The sequence below is a fragment of the Dendrobates tinctorius genome, unplaced genomic scaffold, assembly GCF_039654945.1.
Source record: "Dendrobates tinctorius isolate UK_male_01 unplaced genomic scaffold, ASM3965494v1 ptg000039l, whole genome shotgun sequence".
NCBI classification, from domain to species: domain Eukaryota; kingdom Metazoa; phylum Chordata; class Amphibia; order Anura; family Dendrobatidae; genus Dendrobates; species Dendrobates tinctorius.
In genome coordinates this window covers 38,817,948-38,840,626 of record NW_027361707.1, presented here as the reverse complement: position 1 = coordinate 38,840,626, position 22,679 = coordinate 38,817,948, and the positions used below count along the sequence as shown (strand labels likewise).

At 46.3% G+C, this 22,679-nt stretch overlaps 1 long non-coding RNA gene and 1 pseudogene across 1 annotated transcript; one reads left to right on the top strand and one right to left on the bottom strand.

Moving 5' to 3' along the window:
* Positions 1 to 750: 750 nt before the first annotated feature.
* On the bottom strand, positions 751 to 16,108 carry LOC141088529 (mediator of RNA polymerase II transcription subunit 28-like; annotated as a pseudogene).
* On the top strand, positions 15,850 to 19,337 carry LOC141088530 (uncharacterized). The gene is made up of 2 exons (XR_012231971.1): positions 15,850 to 15,909; positions 19,192 to 19,337. It is a non-coding gene; the product is annotated as an uncharacterized lncRNA (long non-coding RNA).
* Positions 19,338 to 22,679: the final 3,342 nt, after the last annotated feature.

Below are 22,679 nucleotides of genomic sequence, written 5' to 3'. Positions count from 1 at the left end.
TTTTCCTGTGTTAGTAGTTCCAATTCTCCTTGTTTGTTGCCCATGCTTTGTGCATTAGTATAGAAACATTTTAGTTTGTGATTGGTTTCTCTTTCTCCAATATTTTTATTAATTAGATTCTTTCGTCTTTTTTCTTCCTTTCCACTTCTAATAGCAGAGTTCTCAATAGCATTTGTCAGGTGTATGGCTTTTTCTGGTCTTTTGCTTCCCTTCCCATGTTGTTCTAGTTTAAAGCTCTCCTTACAAGTGTAGCAAGGCGACTTCCAAATACCTGCTTTCCAGTCTTCGTAAGGTGCACCCCATCTCTAGCAAGTAGTCCATCGTATAAGTAGTTCACTCCGTGATCCAGAAATCCAAATCGTTGCTGACGGCACCATCGACATCATCATCCATGGCAGCACTGAACCAAACCCCGATTTTTCTCCCTTCCTTGGATTTCTGCCTGGATGTCAGAGTCCAGCAGGTGGAGCAACAGAAAATCAGAATCGCCTCATTATTCCTCAGCGCTGTGCCTGCTCTGACACAACAGGCTCAGGTAAAAAACAACCCAAACTCTGTTTTTTCTTACTACGATCTGCGCAAGGTACGCTTTCCTTTCTCTATCATGTACTCAGATGGACACTTCTATTATTTTTGCACCACCTCAGTTCTCTGCCCGTCATACATGTGACGCTTACTGCGCAGGACAGAGTATTTTAGCTTTTTTGAATCTGACACTTGGAAACATTAAGAAACACTGAAATACACCAGTTTATAGAAGCATTTTTTAATTGACTCCCCTTTCCAAAATATAGTATAAAAAAAAACAAACAAAAATATTCTTTACAATTTGTCCTTCAGGTCACGTCTGCTTCATTGGCGCAGGGATATTGGCAGAGGCTTGCTCCAGGAATGCCAGAGGCCCTTGTGGCATTTCGCTTGGCTTCTTAGGCGGACCATTAATCTCCTCTAGGACTTGCTGCCAGCTCCGTAGCTTAGCCAGGTGCTTCTGAATGAGCGCTTCCTTCCTCTGCAGCTCGCTCCTCAGTTCTGTCACATCCTATCAGGAGCAAATGTAGAAAAAAAAAAAGGCAATTTATATTGTAGCAAGGGTTTGATGATGGCAAACAGCAAACAATGCTTCCTGGCAGGAGGAGGTTTGCTGTTATGTCTACCAGGGCTGTGGAGTCGGAGTCGTGGTCGGTGCTCATTTTGTTGGAGTCGGTATAAAATGGACCGCCTCCGACTCCTAAAATATATAATAAATTGGGTACAGTAGTTCAATGCAGAATGTGCTGAATATTTTTTCATAGGAATTTGGGAAAGTTATGAAATGTCCTATAAATGGCTGTTCTATTCCTGATCTAAGGCTACATTCACACACAGCGTTTTTCCAGCGTTTTTTGAGGATACGTTTTTCAGTTGCAAAAGCAGATCAGCTTTTTAAAAAAACCGCATCACGAGCTCATAGATAATGTTTTCAATAGCAAAAGTAGATTAGAAATCTGCTCTATATATCCATTTATCCATATCACATCTGTACCAAAAAGAATGAAAGCTGGATAGCACACAGACTAACACTCCTTTTTTTAGCACCAGTCAGGTACATCTCATAGCTGCCCAAAAGGACGCCCAGGACAGGCATTGCTCGTCTTCAGTAACATCAACTGATAGTTGGAATAAATAGACTGCATTCATCACATCTTCTTAAGATGCAGGCTTTATTTTCAAGTGTAGGGGTGTGAAGTATGAGGTTCTGCAGCAGCTGACGTGTGCAGTATGAAATTCTGCGGAACAGTATGAGATTCTGCCTCCCCCGCTAGGTTTGATCCTGGCTACGCCCATAGTGTGAATGAAGCCTGAGGGTCTAGGGTTTATCTTAGCCGAGATAAGTCATAGTGTGTGTGTTTATATTATATACACACACACACACAGTACAGGCCAAAAGTTTGGACACACCTTCTCAATCAAAGCGTTTTCTTTATTTTCATGACTATGAAAATTGTAGATTCACTCTGAAGGCATCAAAACTATGAATTAACACATGTGGAATTATATAATTAACAAAAGAGTGTGAAACTACTGAATATACTGTATGTCTTATTTTCTAGGTTCTTCAAAGTAGCCACCTTTTGCTTTGATTTCTGCTTTGCACACTCTTGGCATTCTCTTGATGAGCTACAAGAGGTAGTTACTGGAAAAGGTTTTCACTTCCCAGGTGTGCCCTGTCAGGTTTAATAAGTTGGATTTCTTGCCTTATAAATGAGGTTGGGACCATCAGTTGTGTTGTGCAGAAGTCTGGTGGCTACACAGCTGATAGTCCTCCTGAATAGACTGCTAGAATTTGTATTATGGCAAGAAAAAAGCAGCTAAGTAAAGAAAAAGGAGTGGCCATCATTACTTTAAGAAATGAAGGTTAGCCAGTCCGAAAAATTGGGAAAACTTTGAAAGTGTCCCCAAGTGCATTGGCAAAAACCATTAAGCGCTACAAAGAAACTGGCTCACATGAGGACCGCCCCAGGAAAGGAAGACCAAGAGTCACCCCTGCTGCGGAGGATAAGTTAATCCGAGTCACCAGCCTCAGAAATCGCAGGTTAACAGCAGCTCAGATTAGAGACCAGGTCAATGCCACACAGAGTTCTAGCAGCAGACACATCTCTACAACAATTGTTAAGAGGAGACTTTGTGCAGCAGGCCTTCATGGTAAAATAGCTGCTAGGAAACCACTGCTAAGGACAGGCAACAAGCAGAAGAGACTTGTTTGGGCTAGAGAACACAAGGAATGGACATTAGACCAGTGGAAATCTGTGCTTTGGTCTGATGAGTCCAAATTTGAGATCTTTGGTTCCAACCACCGTGTCTTTGTGCGACGCAGAAAAGGTGAACAGATGGACTCTACATGCCTGGTTCCCACCGTGAAGCATGGAGGAGGAGGTGTGATGGTGTGGGGGTGCTTTGCTGGTGACACTCTTGGGGATTTATTCAAAATTGAAGGCATACTGAACCAGCATGGCTACCACAGCATCTTGCAGCGGCATGCTATTCCATCCAGTTTGTGTTTAGTTGGACCATCATTTATTTTTCAACAGGACAACGGCCTCAAACACACCTCCAGGCTGTGTAAGGGCTATTTGACCAAGAAGGAGAGTGATGGGGTGCTACGCCAGATGACCTGGCCTCCACAGTCACCAGACCTGAACCCAATCGAGATGGTTTGGGGGTGAGTGAAGGCAAAAGGACCTACAAGTGCTAAGCATCTCTGGGAACTCCTTCAAGACTGTTGGAAGACCATTTCTGGTGACTACCACTTGAAGCTCATCAAGAGAATGCCAAGAGTGTGCAAAGCAGTAATCAAAGCAAAAGGTGGCTACTTTGAAGAATCTAGAATATAAGACATATTTTCAGTTCTTTCACACTTTATATAATTCCACATGTGTTAATTCATTGTTTTGATGCCCTCAGAATGAATCTACAATTTTCATAGTCATGAAAAGAAAACTCTGAATGAGGTGGTGTGTCCAAACGTTGGTCTGTACCGTATACATGTACATGTATACAGTGTATTACATATTTACAATTTATTACAGTTTTTTGTGTTCTAAAGTTGTATTCCAATAAATATTATGTTCTAAATATCTTGATTATTGGATCATAGAAATGATTAAATGTCTGATGTTCACATTGTACTACAATAAATTTTTCACTTAAATATAAGCAATATATGTGGGAGTCGGAGTCGTGGAGTCGGTGTAAGGGAAATTGAGGAGTCAGAGTCGGTGTAAGGGAAATTGAGGAGTCAGAGTCGCAGGTTTGGCTTACCGACTCCATAGCCCTGATGTCTACTATGGTTATATTTAAAGGGGTTTTCTAGGATCTAAAATACATGGCTACTTTCTTCTAGAAAGTGTCATATCTGTCAGCCAGGAATGTCTGGTACTGCAGCTCAGCTTCGTGGAAATTAACGTGGACAGCTGTTTCTGGAATAAAGCAGCCATGGTTTTCTAATCCTTCTGGACAATCCCTGTAGGATATCTCCATGAATAGCAGATTTGCATTTGATTCTTCTGCATCTTATCAGTATGTAACATGAGCTGTTTTGCTGGGAAATTGAAACAGATTTCAGACTATGCGTTGCAGAAAGTGAAATCTACAATTCCACAACACGGATTAACGCGTCAATTTCTGCACAAAAATGATCAGCAACGTACAGTTTGGTCCATATATATTTGGACAGAGACAACATTTTTCCAATTTTGGTTCTAGACATTACCACAATGAATTTTAAACAAAACAATTCAGCTGCAGTTGAAGTTCAGACTTTCAGCTTTCATTTGAGGGTATCCACATTAAAATTGGATGAAGGGTTTAGGAGTTTCAGCTCCTTAACATGTGCCACCCTGTTTTTAAAGGGACCAAAAGTAATTGGACAATTGACTCCAAGGCTATTTCATGGACATTTGTGGGCAATCCCTTCATTATGTCATTCTCAATTAAGCAGATAAAAGGCCTGGAGTTGATTTGAGGTGTGGTGCTTGCATTTAGGATGTTTTGCTGTGAAGGAAACATGCGTCAAAGGAGCTCTCCATGCAGGTGAAACAAGCCATCCTTAAGCTGCAAAAACAGAAGAAACCCATCCGAGAAATTGCTACAACATTAGGAGTGGCAAAATCTACAGTTTGGTACATCCTGAGAAAGAAAGAAAGCACTGGTGAACTCATCAATGCAAAAAGACCTGGGCGCCCACGGAAGACAACAGTGGTGGATGATCGCAGAATAGTCTCTATAGTGAAGAGAAACCCCTTCACAACGGCCAACCAAGTGACCAACACTCTCCAGGAGGTAGGCGTATCAATATCCAAATCTACCATAAAGAGAAGACTGCATGAAAGTAAATACAGAGGGTTCACTGCACGGTGCAAGCCACTCATAAGCATCAAGGATAAAAAGGCTAGACTGGACTTTGCTAAAAAACATCTAAAAAAGCCAGCACAGTTCTGGAAGAACATTCTTTGGATAGATGAAACCAAGATCAACCTCTACCAGAATTATGGAAAGAGAAAAGTATGGCGAAGGCGTGGCACAGCTCATGATCCAAAGCATACCACATCATCTGTAAAACACGGCGGAGGCAGTGTGATGGCTTGGGCATGCATGGCTGCCAGTGGCACTGGGTCACTAGTGTTTATTGATGATGTGACACAGGACAGAAGCAGCCGAATGAATTCTGAGGTATTCAGAGCCATACTGTGTGCTCAGATCCAGCCAAATGCAGCCAAACTGATTGGTCGTCGTTTCATACTACAGATGGACAATGACCCAAAACATAAAGCCAAAGCAACCCAGGAGTTTATTAAAGCAAAGAAGTGGAATATTCTTGAATGGCCAAGTCAGTCACCTGATCTCAACCCAATTGAGCATGCATTTCACTTGTTAAAGACTAAACTTCAGACAGAAAGGCCCACAAACAAACAGCAACTGAAAACCACCGCAGTGAAGGCCTGGCAGAGCCTCAAAAAGGAGGAAACACAGCGTCTGGTGATGTCCATGAGTTCAAGACTTCAGGCAGTCATTGCCAACAAAGCGTTTTCAACCAAGTACTAGAAATGAACATTTTATTTACAATTATTTAATCTGTCCAATTACTTTTGGTCCCTTTAAAAACAGGGTGGCACATGTTAAGGAGCTGAAACTCCTAAACCCTTCATCCAATTTTAATGTGGATACCCTCAAATGAAAGCTGAAAGTCTGAACTTCAACTGCATCTGAATTGTTTTGTTTAAAATTCATTGTGGTAATGTCTAGAACCAAAATTAGAAAAATGTTGTCTCTGTCCAAATATATATGGACCGAACTGTATAAATGAGATTTATCATGTCAGTTAGCTGGTACTGTATTACTTTCTGGATTTCCACATGCAAATCCACACGGGACATCAGCCACAAACATGCAAAGTGTGGACATAACCTTTAGTTCCCCCACAGCGCTCCATCAGCCTTACAATGGATACTATTGCCACCTGAGCGACCATGTTGTCTTACAGTAAGGTCTGTTAGGGTACACAGGTAGATAGATAACCCTCCAGGTAAAGTGATATACGGTTTTATTTCTTGGGCAGGGCTGGATGGGGCCGCACATGTCTTATATAGCGTGTTATGCCTGTAAGGCTAAGTGCACACGTACCGGAACTCTCGCGGAAATTACCGCGAGAATTCCGGAATTCCAGTCCGCGGGAAAATCGCATTTTAAATTCCCGCGATTTTCCCGCGGAAAAACTAGCATTTTGCAAGCGTAATTAGCTTGCAAAATGCTAGCGTTCTCCAAGCGATCTGTTGCATTGCTTGGAGAACTGATTGACAGGTTGTCACACTCATCAAACATAGTGTTTGACAAGTGTGACCAACTTTTTACTACTGAGGCCGCCTATGCAGCATCAGTAGTAAAAGATAAAATGTAAAAAAAAAATAAAAAATGGTGTTATTCTTACCCTCCGACGTCCCTCGCATCCGTTCCCAGTAATCCTTTGCGAAAATGCCCGCGATGACGTCAGTTCTCGCGGGATCGCGACGTCTCGCGGTCATTCGCGATGACGTCGCGCGAATGACCGCGAGACTTCGCGATCCCGCGAGAACGGACGCCATCGTGGGCATTTTCGCAAAGGATTACTGGGAACGAGAGCGTGAAGAGAAGCGGGAAGACTGCGCGGGACGCCGGAAGGTATGAATAACAATATTTTTTACAGGACAGTCTCCTCTCCTCCGGACCGTGGGTACCATCCGCAAATGCTCTGCTTACTTTCCGCATGGTGTGCACAGCCACATGCGGAAAGTAAACGGAATAATGCATTCCTATGGGTGCGGGATCGCCGTGATTCCGCAAATTAATGAGCATGCTGCGGTTTTTACCACGAAGCGATTCCGCCGCGGTAAAAACCGCAGCATTAGTACAGCATTGCGGAATCCCATAGGAATGCATGGGATGCTTATTTTTCGCGTTTTCGCGGTTAAAACCGCCGCGGAAACGCGAAAAAAACGCCACGTGTGAACTCAGACTTAGTGGCACAACTCCCTTATTGCAGCCCTGTACATACAAGTGTGGCGGTGAATGGGGCTGCAGCTTTGGCCCTTTCATAGCACTAATCAGTACGGGCCCTAAGGACAGGTCATGAATGTTTAAAGGGAATCTGTCAGCAGAGAATGACTATTCTGATGTGGCAAACAGTCCCGTGCAGTTTCCCCCCCATCTTCACCCCCTCTATTTTGATTGACAGCTCTGGCTTTATAAAGTCAGTAAAAGGGCGCTGATAAAAGTGAAAACAAGTATGTGAAAAGGTGCACTGAACTGTTTGGCCACACCAATGGTGCACCAAGCGCCTGTTCATGGTTGGAACAGTCTTCAGCGCCAACAGTCTCTTTTTGAGCAATCATTCAGATGGCAGACATTCCAGCCGCCTCTCTCATACACAAGAGGCGCGCGTCCCGCGTTTTCTATGAGGGAGCCATCGCCTGGCACGTCTGGCTGCAGATTATCTCAGGGAGACAATGCGATCGGCAGGCCAAAAATCAGACCTTCCATTTCATTATGCCCCCCCAACAAACTGTCAGAGGAATTCCAGACACAGACTGTGGGACAATCCTGGAGATATCAGTGGGCTCAGCTGACATTAATCAAATGTGTATGGGGTTTAAGTCCTGGAGACCTCTTTGAGATAAGCCAGTTTGCTATGGAGACATCATCCTTAGGAGTAGTGAGGAGATGACATGGTCCTCACAGTAGGATATTCACCTCCTTAATAACCTGCTCCGGCTTCTGGACAGACAGCTGTAATCTCTTCTGTAGGAAGAAACATTCTGTTTGGCCACATCCAGGAACTTCTGAATACACTGTTCAACACCTGAGGAGGAGAGAAGAAGACCGGGAACGTTTCAGACTGGTGCTACCACATAACAGACGCAGCATGGACCCCTGGGCTGGGGCTGTAGACAGACATTTGCAGTAAAGCGCTTTCAAAACATTTCAGCAGTAAGGGGACCGTCTGCTACGTCTCTGTGCCTATCTGGAATAACGGACACTTTCAGAAAAAAAAAAAAGTATAAATGGAGCTCACATGAGTTTATGGTGATTTATCTAAACTCTCTCACAAATGCAGTCACATTTCCACGCTCCTGGCATTTATTCCCTCCTTGTATTACGTCCAGTACGCTGTAATCTCCCCACCATCGAGTACAGGCCGTCACACATCATAAACCTCTCATTTCCACTGATCCCACATCTCTCCTCAGCCTCCATGTCTCTTAATGGATTGTGTTTCTCAAGCTGGGCAGCAGACTGAACAGTTTCAGTACCGGAGCTGTGTTATGTGAGTAATTACTTTTTAACTATAAGAAATGTCTGTGTGGTGGAAGAGGAATCATTGGATCTGTAGTTCTTCACAAACAGTGAGGGAAAAAAAGTATTTAGTCAGCCACCAATTGTGCAAGTTCTCCCACTTAAAAAGATGAGAGAGGCCTGTAATTGACATCATAGGTAGACCACAACTATGAGAGTCAAAATGAGAAAACAAATCCAATTACGATTTCAGTAAGTCTTCACAAGGTTGGCGACACTGTTGGTGGTATGTTGGCCCATTCCTCCATGCAGATCTCCTCTAGAGCAGTGATGTTTTGGGCCTGTTGCTTGGCAACACAGATTTTCAAATCCCTCCAAAAGTTTTCTATGAGGTTGAGACCTGGATACTGACTAGGTCACTCCAGGACCTTCATGTGCTTCTTACGAAGCCACACCTTCGTTGCCCTGGTGGTGTGTGTTGGGATCATTATGCTGAAAGACCCATCCACATTTCATCTGCAATGCCCTTGCTGATGGTAGGAGATTTGCACTCAAAGTCTCACGATACATGGGCCCCATTCATTCTTTCGTGTACACGAATCAGTCGTCCTGGTCCCTTGGCAGAGAAACAGCCCCAAAGCATGATGTTGCCATCCCCATGCTTCACATTAGGTATGGTGTTCTTAGAATGCGGAGTTGCATACAGTCTCCTCCAAACACGACGAGTTTTGTTTCTACCAAACAGTTCTACTTTGGTTTCATCAGACCATATGACATTCTCCCAATACTCTTCTGGATAAACCAAATGCTCTTTAACAAACTTCAGACGGCCCCGGACATGTACTGGCTTAAGCAGGGGGACACGTCTGGCACTGGAGGATCTCAGTCCCTGGCGGTATAGTGTGTTACTGAAAGTAGCCTTTGTTACGGCAGTCCCATTTCTATGCAGGTCATTCACTAGGTCCCCCCTTGTGGTTCTGGGATTTTTGCTCACCGTTCTTGTGATCATTTTGACCCCATGGTGTGACATCTTGCGTGGAGCCCCAGATCGAGGGAGATCATCAGTGGTCTTTTATGACTTCCATTTTCTTATTATTGCTCCCACAGTTAATTTCATCACACCAAGCTGCTTGCCTATTGCAGATTCAGTCTTCCCAGCCTGGTGCAGGGCTACAATTGTGTTTCTGGTGTCCTTCGACAGCTCTTTGGTCTTCACCATAGTGGAGTTTGGAGTGTGACTGTTTGAGGTTGTGGACAGGTGACTTTTATACTGATAAGTTCAAACAGGTGCCATTACTACAGGTAATGAGTTGAGGACAGAGGAGCCTCTTAAAGAAGAAGTTACAGGTCTATGAGAGCCAGAAATCTTGCATGTTTTTAGATGACCAAATACTTATTTTCCTCCTTAATTTGAAAAATAATTCTTGCCAAATCAGACAAAGTGATTTTCTGGATTTGTTTTCTCATTTTGACTCTCATAGTTGTGGTCTACCTGTTATGTCAATTACAGGCCTCTCATCATTTTAAGTGGGAGAACTTGAACAATTGGTGGCTGACTAAATATTTTTTTCCCCACTATGTAATTTAGACAACAAAAGCCAAAGCAGCATCAAAAAAGGTAATAATGAGTAATAACGACCTCTGAGCCATGGTGCCATCACCTGGTTTGTATGGAGAGCTATTTGGATAAATTTGGTAAAAGAAGTAAAATCCCTATAAACGACAGAGACTCAGCATCTCGGCGTATGTTACCTGTGCGGATCTCCTCCTGGTCTGTGCCGTTCACATAGTCCTGGCTCACGAGAGAAGCAAAGCAAGCCTGTAATAGAGAGGAAAACGAATTACATCTACAATGGATTATACCATTTCTGAGGCGGCCATGTTACAGCGTTGCCTCGACTAGAAGTCCTTCTCTGTGGAGCAAGTGTGAGTGACAGCTGCCATCTCCAACAAGCTGCGGAAAACCATGAAACTGACAGTGGGCAGGAACATGGCTGCCCTGCAAGCACCCAGAAGACGACGGGACATGTCTGATCTCCATGCACGGCCGGGCAGTCAGGGAAGGATTGGGGTGAAACACCCCTAAAGTAGAAACATTGTAGTAAGGGATGCTGTGTATAGCTCAGGGCGCACAGACCAGACGTTGTCCCAATGCGCCGAGTACTGGAAACACTAACAATTTCTTCCGTATTTCAGTGATTTCCAGCTGTTACAAAACTACAACTCCCAGCACGCCCTAACACATTATTAATATACATTTATATAGCACCATTTATTCCAAGGCACTTTACATGTGAAATGAGAAATATAGACAAGTATAATAAACATTTGTAAGACAAGGGACACACAAGTACATAAGGAGAGGGGACCCTGCCCGCGATGGCTCACAGTCTACAGGGATGGGTGAGGATACAGTAGGAGAGGGTAGAGCAGGTCGTGCTGGTTGTGTGTCGGAACAGGTGGTTCTTCAGGTTCTTCTTGAAGGTTTCCGTTGTTGGTGAGAGACTGATGTGTTGCGGCAGAGCGTTACAGAGTATGGGGGAAGCACAGGAGAAGTCTTGTATGTGGTTGTGGTGGGAAAAAGATACGGGGGGAGTAGAGGAGGAGATCTTGAGATGATCGAAGGTTGCGTGCGATTAGGTACCGGGAGACCATGTGACAGATGTATGGGGGAGACAGGTTGTGGGTGGCTTTGTATGTTATGGTTAGGGTTTTGAACTGGAGCCTCTGGGCAATAGGAAGCTATTGAAGGGCCTGGCATAGGGGGGAGGCTGGGGAATAACGGGGAGACAGGTGGATTAGTCGGGTAGCAGAGTGCAGGATGGATTGGAGTGGTGCCAGAGTGCTGGAGGGGAGGCCAGAGAGTAGGGGGTTGCAGTAGTCGAGGCAGGAGATAAGGGCATGCACTAGTGTTTTTGTGGTTTCATGGTTGAGGAATGCGCGGATCCGGGAAATAATTGAGTTTGAGGCGGCATGAGGAGGTAAGGGCTTAGATATGTGGTTTGAAAGAGAGGGCAGAGTTGAGGAAGACCCCAAGGCACAGAGCATGCGGGACTGGGGAAAGCGAGCAGCCATTCACAATGATGGATAGGTCTGGTGTAGGAGTAGAGTGAGATGGGGGAAAGATGATGAATTCTGTTTTGTCCATGTTCACTTTGAGAAAGCGAGCAGAAAAGAAGGCTGAAACAGCAGACAGACATTGTGGGATTTTGGTCAGTAAGGAGGTGAGGTCAGGTCAGGTCCAGATAGGTAGATCTGCGTGTCATTGGCGTACAGGTGATACTGCAAACCGTGGGATTCTATGAGCTGTCCCAGGCTGAAGGTGTAGATGGAGAAGAGTAGGGGTCCTAGAACTGAGCCTTGAACACCAACAGACAGGGGGCGCGGTGAGGAGGTGGTGTGTGAGAGGGAGACACTAAATGTTCGGTCTGTTAGGTATGATGAGATCCAGGATAGGGCCAAGCCTGTGATGCCAAGAGATGAGAGAATTTGTAGCAGGAGAGAGTGGTCCACGGTGTCAAAGGAGAAAGACAGGTCCGGGAGAAGGAGGACAGAGTAGTGTCGCTTGCTCTTGGCGGTTAGTAGGTCCTTGGTGACTTTAGTTAGGGCAGTTTCAGTTGAGTGATGTGGTCGGAAGCCAGATTGTAACCGATCACATAGGGAACAGGAGGAGAGGTGGGAGGACAGTTCAAGATATACATGCTGTTCCAGTAGTTTTGAGGCATAAGGGAGAAGAGATATCGGGCGATAGTTAGACACAGAGGATGGGTCGAGGGAGGGCTTTTTGAGGATGGGTGTGATTGAGGCATGTTTAAAGGATAATAATCTTTATTTTTATATAGCGCTAACATATTACGCAGCGCTTTACAGTTTGTACACATTAAGAGGGAAAGACACCATTTGTAAGTGAAAGGTTGAAGAGGTGTGTTAGAGTTGGGATGAAGACTGTGGCAAGGTTAGGGATGAGGTGGGACGGGAGTGGGTCAAGCGTACAAGTGGTGAGGTGTGATCTTGACCAGGGGCGGACACTGACAGCTTGGGGCCCCTGTGCAAGAAATGTGTCTGGGCCCCCCTCCTTTTATGGCGTCAAAGCTACGTGTGTATATAGCCACACACACACACATACATGTATATATATTACATAATCTCCTTTATTATGTATATTGCTGTCCCTTACAGTGTGCCCTCTCGTTATGTACAGTACGGTCCCTTGCATTTTGAATTATATAGAGCCCTGTTTTTTATTACTTACCGTCCTGTCTTGTTAGCTGTATAATGCAATGATGGCTGATGGAGCATGGGAAAGCTTCTTTTCTAATGGATTTGCTGATGGACTGGTAGCCTGGTCACCGGCTCCTCGATCAGCAGTCATTTTATATCTAAAAAGAGAGGGGACTATGTAATAAAAGAGGGCAAGAATACACTATGTAAGAGACAGCACTGTACATAACAGCAGAGGAAGGTATATAATAAGGGACGGCACCATATATAACTAGAGAGGATGGTACGTAATAAGGGACGGTGTTATACATAATAAAAGAGGAAACTATGTAACTAAGGATGATGTTATACAGAATTAGTGAGTACACTATATAATTAGGGACTGTGTTAGACATAGTAAGTAATAATAATAATGTCTTCCTCCACCTCCCCCTGTTCCTAAGGCAATTATAAGTCCCCCTTCCTCCCATCCCAATCCCCCACACGCCTCATTGTTCTCCTCCCCTCACATCTCATTATTGTCCTCTCCCCCAAGCCATCATTGCCCTCTTCACCACCTCCATCATTTTCTTCTCCCCCACCACTATTTTGGCTTTCTCCCCCACCACTCCCATCATTGCCCATTCCACCACCTCCACCATTCATTGCCCTTTCCACCACCATCATTGCATTCTCCCCCACCACCCCATCATCATTTCATTTTTCCCCCACCATCCCATAATTGCCCTCTCCCCATCACGGCCTTCTCCCCATCACCCCATCATATCATTGCCCCTCGGGCCTGGAGAAATCGGCCAAATTGCCCTCCTCATTAGCCGCCTTGCAGGGCCCCCTGGAGGCTCTGGGCCCCTGTGCAGTTGCACAGGTTGAACCGGCGGTATGTCCGCCCATGATTTTGACAGGAGGGTGGAGAGCTGATCTTCACATGCAGAGAGTTGTGATTTCCTAACAGGTTAGACACCATAGATGTAAATTGGCTGCACTTACATGTAAGTGCCCTGTTTCTCCTCCTGGAGAGCGACATGCCAGGGTAAGGAGGCTTATAGGCCATACAATGCTCCTCTGGGAAATTAAATATGCAAATTGTCTCTTCAGAGAGTAAGAGGACTTGAACTCTAGCACCATCTACTGGAAGTAGCGATCCTAAAATTAAGTATCGACCCTTTAACGAGCCTTGCCATATGACTTTGGATAAAAGTCAAACCAAAATCTCAACTTGCAGACGTGTTTTGAGATATTACCCCTCCTCAGTGCAAAGCATGAGATCTAATTTTGCTGTATGGAGAGGCCTCTGACTGAGGTCTAAAGGGTGGCATCTCTCTTTGTGGAGAGTGACATACCTCCCAGGAGCATTGTATGGCCTTTAAGTCTCCTTACACTGGCATTCTAGACATGTCACTCTAAACAGATTGTTACCCCGTAGACCCAAGTCAGATGCCTCTCATACACCAAATCAGATCTCATGCTTTGCACTGAGGAGGAGTTACACCTTCCAAACATGTGTCAGCAAACAGATTCTGGTTTGGCTTTTATCCTAAGTCAGTAACCGATCTCAGACTGCGCCAACTTGTGTGATGGAAAAAGTCTGTGTGGCCGCACCCAGCATCACCCTAACAAACCACTGGAAACCATTAGGACACGTTCACACAATACTTTCTTGAGTGGAAACAAGTCCAACAACTATGTTTTCAGAGAAATCTGATTTCTTCTCCTCCTGGACTGATCACTTTAAAAATAATCAATTCTTGGTTAACATCGGAATTCATTGTTACATTAATGAGACGGAAGACAGTTGGTGCCAATAAGATTCTATGTAGATGAGGGAGGAGGAGCTAAAGGCAGAGCTCCTCCCCCCTCCTCTCTACAGTGAACTGTCTTCTCCTGTCTCAGTAATGGGATTTGAGAATAAGAAAGAAGCAGATTTCTCTGATGTATTACAACGTGTCTAATCTTCATGTGTCCTATCAATTCATGACATAGAAATGAAAACAGCAGCTACTCTAAAAGGAAAACCCTCATCATATGAACAGCACAGAGGATTTCCCATAGAAATGAATAGGAAGTTTTCCAATTGTTTTTCACTCAGTGTGAACATACCTTAGGGTGCCTTCACATTGCGTCTATCCCCCCGGTCAGAGCCCACGCTCGCCCTGTCACCACCATTATAGTCTATGGCCCCGTCAGCTCATGCGTCCGAAACCCGTTTTTCGGGGAGGTTCGGACATAAGCCCCAACAGGGACAAGGAACGGTGACAGAGCGAAATGTGAGCACACCCTTAGAACAGAGGGAATGCTGGTTATTGTGGTGCATAGACCCCGGTGTTCCCGACATGGCGGCCTGCAGACCCCTCCATCTAACTCCCAGTAATACACCGGAGCCGCCGTTACATTAGTCAGCGGGGTCTGCCATAGAGGAGGCAAAATACAAATCATCTCTTCCCTCAGACCAAGATGTTAGGTATACAGCTCCAGAGCCGGGGGGGCTGCAGTGCTCCAGAGCTGGGGGGGGGGGCTGCAGTGCTCCAGAGCTGGGGGGGGGGGGGGGGAGGCTGCAGTGCTCCAGAGCTGGGGGGGGGGGGGAGGCTGCAGTGCTCCAGAGCTGGGGGGGGGGGGGAGGCTGCAGTGCTCCAGAGCTGGGGGGGGGGGGAGGCTGCAGTGCTCCAGAGCTGGGGGGGGGGGGAGGCTGCAGTGCTCCAGAGCTGCTGGGGGGAGGCTGCAGTGCTCCAGAGCTGCTGGGGGTGGGGGGGTTGCAGTGCTCCAGAGCTGTTGGGGGGGGGGGGGGGCTGCAGTGCTCCAGAGCTTGGGGGGGGGGGGGGTGCTGCAGTGCTCCAGAGCTGCTGTGGGGGGGCTGCAGTGCTCCAGAGCTCGGGGGGGGGGGGGGGGCTGTAGTGCTCCAGAGCTGCTGGGGGGGGGCTGCAGTGCTCCAGAGCTGGGGGAGAGAAGAACCAGTGTCCTGTGTGCATGCTGGGACTTGTAGTGAGGCTGCAGACTACTAATATACACCTGTCCCTCCTCCATCATCTGCAGTGCAGACTGTGCAGCTGCTGTGGAACTACAACTCCCAGCATGTTGACGTCATCAGGGAATGCTGGGAGTTGTAGTCGGACGGCCCCAGTTTCCAGTCTGCACGTTCCTACCTCGAACGAGGACTCCAGCTCGTCCACCAGGGTGCTGTTGGTGTTCTTCGCCCCGGGAGGAGTGGACATCAGGCCAGGCCCTGCTCCAGGCTGCATGGGCGGCGGAGGCCCGGGAGGCTGCCCGGAGAACATCCCGCTGAGAGAAGACGCCATGAGACAGACGAACAGAACAGGGCTACTGACGTCACCGGACGTCTTCCTGCACAACCACTACTGGCATGCGCCCTACGCCGCCATCATTGATTTGGTAACTGATTTTTTTTAATGCTTTATTTTCGGAAGAGAATGTGCTTCCCAACAACAAAGTATGTCCGGAGCTGGGAATCGCCACACAGCGGCAAAGCGTGGAATAACAGCTACAGCCGTGTTTTTTTTTTAGCCACCAGATGGCGCCATAGCACAGGGAAACGAGAGCAGGGCCCGAGCGGCTCAGACTGGTGGGGAGTCATGGATACAGGGCTGGACCGTCCCGGCCTGCACTTGTGCGCATGAGCAGAAGATGACAGTCACTGCTCTACAGTCATAGATGTAACAGCCAGAACTTTTTTCCTTTCCTTTTTTTAGGGGTCAAAGAACCAGACTGGAGTCTATATTCTACAGTTGTGATAAGATACATATCACGTCGCCATTTTCCTGTAGAGTTCTCATTTTTCGGGGGCTGAGGGTTATTCTTTGCCCCCAGGGGTTTTTATTGATGCCACTTTCCAATGTTGCAGCGACCAAAAAACCCCATAATCCTGGCGGTTTGGTTCTTATCTCGTTCCGCTGCTTTCTGAGCGGATTAGTTTCTATTTTCATACATCGTATTTTTACGAATTATTATTATTTATATAGCACCATTGGTTCCATGGTGCTGTGCATGAGAAGGGCTGACATACAGATCACAGATGTCACTGACAGTAACAATGACGGACTGATCCAGAGGGAATGCAGCAATAGGGAGAAGTGGGGAGATCCGAACTTCTGTGGTTCCCCCATATTTTTACCCCCAAGGGTGGTTTGCTCGTTCATGACCGGCCAATATTTACAATTCTGACCACTGTCCCTTTATGAGGCCATAACTCTGGAACGCTTCCATGGATCCCGGTGATTCTGACATTGTTTTCTCGTGACATATTGTACTTCATGTCAGTGGTAAAATTTCAACGGAAATTTGGCAAAAATTTTGAAAAATTTCACAATTTTCCAACTTTGAATTTTTATGCCCTTAAATCACAGAGACACAGCACACAAAAAACTTACTAAGTAACATTTCCCACGTGTTTACTTTACATCAGCACAATTTGGGAGCAGCAAATTTTTTTTTCTTAGGAAGTTATAAGGGTTAAAAGTTGACCAGCGATTTCTCCTTTTTACAACACCATTTTATTTTTACGGACCACATCACATATGAAGCCACTTTGAGGGGTCTATATGATAGAAAATACCCAAAAGTGACACCGTTCTAAAAACTGCACCCCTCACGGTGCTCAAAACCACATTCAAGAAGTTTATTAACCCTTCAAGTGCTTCACAGGAAGTTTTGGAATGTTCAAAAAAATGAACATTTACATTTTTTCACAAAAAAATTACTTCAAATCCAATTTTTTTTTTTTTTACCAACGGTAAGACGAGAAACTGGACCCCAAAATGTGTTGTGCAATTTGTCCTGAGTACGGTGATACCTCATATGTGGGGGGGAACCACTGTTTTGGCGCATGGCAGAGCTCGGAAGGGAAGGAGCGCCGTTTTAGGCCATGTGCACACGGTGCGGATTCTGCTGCGGATCCGCAGCGTTTCTGGTCCTGTTGGTCCGCAGCAGATTTAGCTGCGTTGTACAGTACCATTGCTTTCAATGGTAAACTGGAAACCGCTGTGCACATGCTGCGGATTTTTCCGCGCGGTTTTGCTGCAGTTTACAATCCGCAGCATGTCAATTCTTTTCATCCATTATGAGGTGTAAAACCGCAGATAAACCACAGGACTTTAATCCTGCAGATTTATCTGCAGTTTTCACTACAAAATCCGCAGAGGCAAAAAACTCCGTGTGCACATAGTCTTACTTTTCAATGCAAAGTTGGCTGGAATAGAGATCGGACGCCATGTCACGTTTAGAGAGCCCCTAATGTGCCTAAACAGTGGAAACCCCCACAAGTGACCCCATTTTGGAAACTAGACCCCTTACGGAACTTATCTAGATGTGGGGTGAGCACTCTGAACCCCCAAGTGCTTCACACACATTTATAACGTAGAGCCATAAAAATGTAAAAATCATTTTTTCCACAAAAATGATCTTTTCGACCCCAATTTTTTATTTTCCCAAGGGTAACAGAAGAATTTGGACCACAAGAATTATTGTGCAATGTGTCCTGAGTACGCTGATACCCCATATGTGGGGGTAAACCACTGTTTGGGCGCATGGCAGAGCTAAGAAGGGAAGCAGCGCCAGATTTTACTGTTATGGTTTGCAGGTGCCATGACTCACTGGGAGAGCCCATGAGGTGCCAAAACAGCAGAACCCCCCATAAGTGACCCCATTTTATGACTTACACCTCTCAGTGAATTCATCTAGGGGTGCAGTGATCATATTGACACCATGGGTATGTCACAGAATTTTATACCATTGGACAGCCATGCGAAGAGACTCAGGAGGAACGGAGCGCTATTTGCCTATTCAAGTGAATGGCTCTGTGCACATGTCAGTGTGTTCCACAGACCATGTGTCCATGGGCAAAACATGCTGACATGTCCGTTTTTCAATGTCGTCGCTGGCCACAAAACATCCATCACACGTGCATACGCATAACACACATGGATGTCATCCATGCGACACGCATCGGCGCCGGGGAAGAAGCATTACAGCAAGTGCTGTTCCCCGGCGCCGGGTGCTGATTATAGCTCTCATCAGTCTCCCCTTCTTGTGCTGATCGCCCGCAGAGCAGGGGAGAATGACAAGATCAGCATCCGGCGCCGGGGAACAGTGCTTACTGTAACGCTTCTTCCCTGGTGCCAGTCCATGTGGTACTGATGCTGCACACGCATGCCACACGTGTGCCATAAGTATTACACACATGGACACTGACATCTCCGGTACCGGAAATATCAGGAAGTGTGAAAGAGGCGTTATAGCGGGTTTTTATGTTTGGCAGCTGTCACACACTAAAAGACGCTTTTTATTGCAAAAAAATAATTTTTGCATCACCACATTTCGAGAGCTATGATTGTTCCATGTTTTGGCCCACAGAGTCATGTGGGGTCTTGTTTTTTGCGGGACCATTTTTTGGCACATGACGTTTTTTGAGAGACAGAATGAGCAAAAGCCAGCAATTCGTGAATTTCTTTTTTTTTTTTTGGGGGGGGGGCGTTTACACCGTTCCACGTGTGGTAAAATTGATAAAGCAGTTTTATTCTTTGGGTCAGTGCGATTACAGCAATACCTCATTTATATCATTTTTTGTGTTTTGGTGCTTTTATACAATAAAAACTTTTATATAAAAAATTATTATTTTTGCATTGCTTTATTCTGAGAGCTATCACTTTTATTTTTCAGGTGATGGAGCTATATGGCGGCTTATTTTTTTTTGTGGGACAAGATGACGTTTTCAGCGGTACCATGTTTATTTATATCCGTCTTTTTGATCGCGTGTTATTACACTTTGTTTGGCAGTATGATGATAAAGCATTGTTTTTTGCTTATTTTTTTACTGGGTTCACTAAAGGGGTTAACTAGTGAGACAGTTTTATAGGAGAGGTCATTACAGACACAGCGATACCAAATATGTGTACTTTTATTGTTTAGATTTTTTTAATTCAAATATTTATTTAGTGATAGAATATTGATTTTTTTTATTTTTTAAATATTTTTACAATTATAGAATATAGATTTTTTAAAAATATTTTTACAGTTATTTAAACTTTTTTTTTACTTCATTCTATCTCTTACATGTTGTCCCACCATGGGACAATCATTTTTTGCAGGCTGATCGCTTAGACTATAGCATGCAGATGAAGATCTGCATGCTATAGAAGCTGTCAGCGCTGCACTTTCTGCACACTGACCTGAGAGACTTCCTGATCATGCACTGCGCATGACAGGAAGTTTCTCAGCTCTGGTACCCGGGTGTTGTCGGATTGCCATAGCAGCGATCGTCACGCCGCGGGGGTCTCCGATCCAAAGGCAGAGGGGCTGTCAGCCCTCTGCTTGCTCCCAGGATGCTGTGATCGCATTCGATCACAGTATTCCGGGGGATAAAGTGCCGGGAGCGGTCTGTGACCAGTGGTGTGGGGGGGCCCACCAGCCCAGGGAAAATTGCCCCATTATAATCTGCCACCATAGCGCCACGCCCCCATGTATCAACCCTTTCCTCCCCCTCCCAGACCCACCGGCCACCGCAACGCCAGCCCCTCACTGATAAATCCCTGCTCTGTGCGCACACGACCTGTGATGAGGTCACAGGAGGGGAGGAGTCAGGGGTTTCAGTAGAGGCCCCTGATCATGTGACCCCTGACTCCTCCCCTCCTGTGACTTCATCACAGGTCCTGTGCACACAGCCATCATTGTATTGTATGCGGGACTCTGCTGTGCTGGTTGTCATGGTGCTGGATGAGGAAAGTATGTGTGGGGTCAGGAGGGGTTTACAGGATGGATGTAGCTGCGTGTGTGTGCGAGGTGTACGGAGCAGACCCGCGAATGTGCGAGGTGTACGGAGCGGAGCCGTGTGTGTGCGAGGTGTACGGAGCGGAGCCGTGTGTGTGCGAGGTGTACGGAGCGGAGCCGTGTGTGTACGAAGTGTACGGAGCGGAGCCGTGTGTGTACGAAGTGTACGGAGCGGAGCCGTGTGTGTACGAAGTGTACGGAGCGGAGCCGTGTGTGTACGAAGTGTACGGAGCGGAGCCGTGTGTGTACGAGGTGTGCGGAGCGGAGCCGCGCGCGATGTATGGAGCAGAGCTGCGCACGCGAGAGGTGTACGGAGGGGAGCCGCGCGTGTACGAGGCGTACAGAGCTGAGCCCTGTGTTTACAGAGCTGAGCTGCACGTGTGCAAGGTGTACGGAGCGGAGCCGCGTGTGTGTACGAGGTGTACGGAGCGGAGCCGCATGTGTGTACGAGGTGTACGGAACGGAGCCCTGTGTGTACAGAGCTGAGCTGCACGTGTGCGAGGTGTACGGAGCGGGGCTGCACGTGTGCGAGGTGTACGGAGCGGAGCCACGCGTGTACGGAGCGGAGCCGTGTGTGTGTACGAGGTGTACGGAGCGAAGCCGCATGTGTACCAGGTGTACGGAGAGGAGCCGCGTGTGTACGAGGTGTACGGAACGGATCCCTGTGTGTACAAAGTGTACAGACCTGAGCCATGTGTTTACGGAGCGGAGCCATGTGTGTATGAGGTGTATGGAGCAAAGCCGCATGTGTACAAGGTTTACAGAGCAGAGCCATGTGTGTACAAGGTGTACAGAGTGTGGCCGTGTGTGTATAAGGTGTACGGAGCAGAGCCGCATGTGCACGAGGTTTACGATGTGTGTACTGAATGGAGCTGTGTGTGCGAGGTGTACGGAGCGAAGCCTTGTGTACGAGGCATACAAAGCGGAACAGTGTGTGAATGAGGTGTGCGGAGCCATGTGTGTACAAGTTGTATGATGGGGAGCATTCATACCTCCCAACCGTACCAGATTTTGAGAGTCTGCCCCACTGCCCCGACCTGGAGCTTACTTTTCCCGTGGACACAGGAGTATATGGCGGAGCCCCAAGGAGCACTTGAAAACTCGCACATGACATTCTATCGGAAGTGACGTGATGGAAAATGACCAGAGGAGATTGTGACGGAACCATGGAGGCTCTTCAGGGAATGCTTCAGATCATCACCATGTCCTCCTTTGAGAGCGCGGACAGCGGGATCGCCTTGGACTCGGGGATGTCGGCCATGTGAGTGGATCATGATATGTCCTGCACCAGGAGGCTCAGGTGGGCACTACAATGTGAGCTGGTATAGTATCTTTATAGAATCTTTCTTTCCCCTCTTTCCTTGTCTTTTTCTTTCTTTCTTTCTCTGTTATTTCTTTCACTTTCTGTTCTTTCTTTCCCCTCTCTTTCTCCCTCTCTGTTCTTTCTTTCTTTTTTTCTCTCGTTATTCTTTCTTTCACCTTTCTCTTTCTTTCTTTCTCTCTTTGTTCCTTCTTTCCCCTCTTTCTTTCTCTCTCCCTCGCTGTTCTTTCTTTCCCCTCTTTCTTTCTCTTTCTTTTTTTCTCTCTGTTCTTTTTTTCTATCCCCTTTCTTTCTCTGTTCTTTTTTCCTTTCTCTCTGTTCTTTTTTTATTTCTCTCTGTTCTTTCTTTCTCTTTTCCTCAGTACCAGTCAATGTGCCCACAGTACCAGCCACTGTGCCCTCAGTACCAGTCAGTGTGATCAGCAGTGCTAAATGGGTGTGGTTGGGGCATGGACATGGGTGTGACTAGTTGTGAAATGGGTGTGGTCGGGCGGCCGGTAGCCAATCATCATAGTGGAAGGCATCTGTTTCCATCAACTTTGTTATATGTGGGCAGTGGGCACCTCTAGTAAGGTGGGCACAAGATGGCGGGTTCTTGTCACCTGTGCCTCACACAAGTTACTATGAGATGTAAATGACCAGAGGAGATTGTGACGGAACCATGGAGGCTCTTCAGGGAATGCTTCAGATCATCACCATGTCCTCCTTTGAGAGCGCGGACAGCGGGATCGCCTTGGACTCGGGGATGTCGGCCATGTGAGTGGATCATGATATGTCCTGCACCAGGAGGCTCAGGTGGGCACTACAATGTGAGCTGGTATAGTATCTTTATAGAATCTTTCTTTCCCCTCTTTCCTTGTCTTTTTCTTTCTTTCTCTGTTCTTTCTTTCTTTCTTTCACTTTCTGTTCTTTCTTTCCCCTCTCTTTCTCCCTCTCTGTTCTTTCTTTCCCCTTTCTTTCTTTTTTTCTCTCGTTATTCTTTCTTTCACCTTTCTCTTTCTTTCTCTTTGTTCCTTCTTTCCCCTTTCTTTCTCTCTCCCTCGCTGTTCTTTCTTTCCCC